Below are 4,253 nucleotides of genomic sequence, written 5' to 3'. Positions count from 1 at the left end.
CGGGAGGCGGAGGCGGAGAGGATGAGGGGGGCGGGTCGGGTAGGGGTGTGAGAGGAGGTCTGCAAGGAGGACTGTCGATCGACTTGGAAATGAGCAGCGCGCCGCGAATAGTGCTTGGGAGGTGGTAAGGGGTCGGGGGGACAGAGAGAGAGAGAGAGAGAGAGAGAGAGAGAGAGAGAGAGAGAGAGAGTTAGTGTTAGGGAAAGGCAAGGGTCAGCGTCCTTACCCTACGTGCCTACCCCCTCTCCCCTTTCCCCCTTTCTCTCGCCAATCATGCCCGCATGTCCGCCCCCACGCACGGCTGCATGCAAACATGACCGAACGCTCGGCGCCCGATACTAGCCCTACGTACTAGTCCGTGTAGTTCGCCGTTGGGCGAGGCGCGGCGAGGCGCGGAGAGGAGGGGCGAGGGCCTAACCTGTCTGCCTGGGGGCGATAACTCCTGCGCCCCCTCGCCCGCCACTACATAGCTGGTTCGGCGCGGATTTGGAAGGCAAAATACACTCTGAAGGAGGCCAGTGCCGGCGGGCCCAGGGCGGCCTTGGGGTCGGGGCGGTGGGGCCCGCCTCGTCGGCGCGGCGTCGTGGCGTGTCGTCGCGTCACACACGCGGCACGACGCCGCAGAGAGGAAACACGGCGTCGAATAATATTTTTCGTGCTCAGCTGCTCCTGTGTGCGGTAATCCCTCTCGGGGCGCAGCGGCACAGCCTGCACTCTCCGCGGTGGCAGCGGGCGGCCGGGGGCGGCGGAGGCGGCGACCTGGCCGCAGCATTGTGTTGGCGGCGGGTCGCAGCCCTATCTGGCGTGTGCAGGGAGGGAGTGAGAGAGAGGGAGAGAGAGAACGAGAGGGAGAGAGAGGGAGGGGAGCGTACGGCGAGGCGGACGGTTGATGCTGCTAAGGGAGACCCAGGTGGCCTTTTAGCGCCGTGCCAGGCCGCGGTTAGGCAACCCCGCATGCGGTGTGGCGTCGAGGGGTGGGACAGAGTGTACGCGGCGCGCCCAGCGCCCAGCAGGGAAGAGGGAGGGTGCACACAGCCTGGAGCGGCCGGGGACAGGAGGAGCTGGGGAGGGGGGGTGGAGCGAGCGTCGAGGCAACAGGCGTACTTTGCAATAATTAAAGAGGTCAAGAGAAGGGTGATTAAAGCGCAGACGGAGTGAGGGTAAAAAATTACTAAAGGGGTCAAGGAAAAGGGAAATCCTAGCACCACCGTGTGATGAGATTTGAACCCCTGCCAGCCGCTCGTGGTTGGTCGTTTCTGCGGGTGCAAGAATGCCTGCGGGGCGGCCGAAATGGCCCTTTCGGGACTCATTAGGCAGTGTTTTACTGTTTTTTTCCGCCATTTTATGAACATCTCTCACCTGCTGATGTTGCGAAAGCCCCGAAAGGATAAAAAATGCGCACAGCTCTTGGAAGGCAGTGTCTCATTGTCTCTTCTCTGAGTTTTGTTGGATGGTATCTAAAATAATTCTACTATCACTGTAAATTGATTACAATTGAATCGTTTAGGTATGCAAACACAATGATTCACACAAACCATCACCAGAAATGGACGGTTGCACATTTTGCGCGCAGTTAAAGGATTGGGACACTAGCTTTAATGAGTGCGGTGTGAGCCTCCCCCCGCCTCTCAGCACATTCCGAAAAATAAATAAAAAGAAATGAAGCTAGAGCGGGCGGGGTCACCGGGAGGGAAAGGAGGGGGGGATGAGAAATTGCGAGGACGACACGGAGTCAAATGAAAGGGCGTGCGGAGTGAAACGGGAGGCTGAACGGTAAGAGAAATGGCGAGGGAGGAAGAAGGGGACATAGCCAACGAGACGCATCGCGACGGATGATGTTGGCCGAGCCGAGCCTACCCTACCCCGAGCCCCTGCGTCCCCAACAGCGGACATGTTACGAGCTTGTGAGAGAATACCGGACAATTTTAGTTTTTTGCAAAGAGCAGTCTTCATATGACGAAGAATTGGGTTTGTACCGTACAAAGGATCGACTCGAAAAAAAAAAATCGTATAAATGTCTATAATGGGAATTTCCCCATACACGCATGTCGGAGTTCTACCATGCGTGCTCTGGAAACCCAAGTGTGTACTTGAATGCAGTATCTCCTGCATACCTACATGTATGCAGGAGATCCTGTGTGCTCTGGCAAGTATGCAGGAAGTGGTGTGTACTTGGTCAAGAACACACTAAGTCTCCTGTATAAATGTATGGAGGTTTTAGTGTGTACTAATTGTGTTCTCGCGAGTGAATGGTAATCCTCCCATGCTATGCTACAGTATAATAGGAATTTTCATTGACACCTGTATAGGACAAACTAGTTGTGTGCGGTCTTCCTACACATGCATAGGAATTTTCCTATACGCCGAATGCACCTTTTAAAAAAGAACGCGTTTTTTCCACACTTTTTTCGCAGTTTTCTCCCATTCTTTCTCGCCTTCCTTTTGCCTTCGGGTAATTATATACGTTAGGAAACATTAAAGTAATGATGAAATACCTTACCGGATGGAGAGTTGAACCTGGAACTTCTGGCCTGCGACCTTGCGAACCCGTCACGCTGACCACTGCGACGTACTGAATGTAAAGTCCAATACTCCCCAATGTTGCTGGTTTGCATACCCACGGTGCTATGGCGCCTTACACACGCAGATCGGGTAGGCAAATCCGCAACACTGTGGTGTATTGCTTTTACAGACGGTACTGAGGGGGAAGGGGCGGCCGTTTGTGGCTTCGTCCTCGAAGGCAGCAGACGGTACTAAGAGTGGCCGCACCGTCTCCGGGTCATCCCAGAGCCGCGCGGTGCCCCTCGCTGAGCCATTCCCAGAAGGTCGGCCAAAAGAAGCGCCGCGGACAGCGAACGGCGCCGAGGTGCACACTGTAAAAAGTTATCATCTAGAATTAACAGCAAATCTCTGTTTTTTTGTTTGTTTTTTTCAAAGACTCCGTGTTGTTGTAGAACAACAAAAGTTGTCCAGGGACAGAAGATTGCTGTTTTGAAACAAACATTGCTGTTTTGCAAAGAACGTTGCTGTTTTGAAAAAAAAACATTGCCATCTTCTCGACGACCTTTATGGTTCAGCTGTACTTAACATTAAAAAGCCGAGTTTTGTCACCCCTCGGGCCATGCAAAGTGCATATGAGCATCTGGCTTGGCCCGACGCCCCATAAGGTGTGTGGGGTCATTGTGGTTTGCTGCACCTTGCGGGGTGGGGATGTGGGGTGGGATGCGAACAGGATGTACCCTAGCCCAGCCTTAGCTCCTACTACAACCCTCCATTGGCCGCAGTCGGGCGGTCCTCCGCGCCTCAACCGCGAGAGCACCACAACAGGACTGTCCTGGGTCTCTCTCTGCTCCCTGGATGCCTGGGGCCCATAGAGCTGGGTGCGGGTCCGGGCCAGGCCACCGGCCACCGAGGTGCCTCGAGACGTTGGGAGTGGGAGTACCAGCATCTGCAGCGTCAGATCCGCACCGGTACACCACACTGAATCTCTGGACTTGTGATACTTTCGTAACAAAAGTCTTCTATGACTCAATGTGTACATGGTAAAAACTTTTATCGCCCCCAAAACCCGCAATCAAAGGTTGATGCAAATGTCGCACGCTTAAGTGTCAAATGATTCTGCAAATTATGCATAGTTTCGTAGTGCGCAAACATTAAACAATTTTGCGAAGGTCTGTATACCAATTAGCTACGTTCTGTTCAGTTAAGCTCCATGAAGTATATAAATTTTGCACACCGAAAACTACACAACATTTAGTGAGATGATTTCCACATTTGTTTTATCAGTGACATTTGCGTGAAAGGGTGTACAATCGTGTAAATTTGCTGGTGAAAGGTACAACTCATCGTGCGCAGAGTGTGCTCTAGTTTCGGGTGGTTATCGTGCATCACGTATGCGGCACCGGGGTAGTGAGTGGTCCAGCGGGTCTTGGCCGCCTCCTGGGTATGACGGCTCACTTCCAGGTCCAAACCACACCCAAGAAAAATTGTTTCTTGATTTAAGTGAATTTTTCTTGTTTCAAGTGACGCTGACACAAGATGAAATTCACAATTGAAACAAGGCAGTATTGCCTTTGGAATAAGATTTTTGTCTTATTCGGAAGAAAATATCAGATTGATTCAAGAGTAAATTTGATCTTGTGTCAGCGTCACTTGGAACAAGAAAAATTTACTTGAATCAAGAAACAATTTTTCTGGGTGCACGGGTGATCTGCTGCTTTCGGGGACTTTTTGGCTTGGACGCGATTGCCTAC

The 4,253-nt window shown here is 52.4% G+C and overlaps 1 protein-coding gene across 1 annotated transcript in view; it reads left to right on the top strand.

Moving 5' to 3' along the window:
• LOC127749724 (dual specificity calcium/calmodulin-dependent 3',5'-cyclic nucleotide phosphodiesterase 1C-like) overlaps positions 1 to 4,253 on the top strand; it is a 196,489-nt gene that overhangs the window by 189,161 nt on the left and 3,075 nt on the right. The window lies entirely within an intron of this gene.

This window comes from Frankliniella occidentalis, unplaced genomic scaffold (genome assembly GCF_000697945.3).
Source record: "Frankliniella occidentalis isolate FOCC.00 unplaced genomic scaffold, Focc_3.1 Scaffold82, whole genome shotgun sequence".
Classification (NCBI taxonomy): domain Eukaryota; kingdom Metazoa; phylum Arthropoda; class Insecta; order Thysanoptera; family Thripidae; genus Frankliniella; species Frankliniella occidentalis.
The sequence above is the reverse complement of the archived record's forward strand: the minus strand, read 5'-3'. Positions and strand labels throughout refer to the sequence as shown.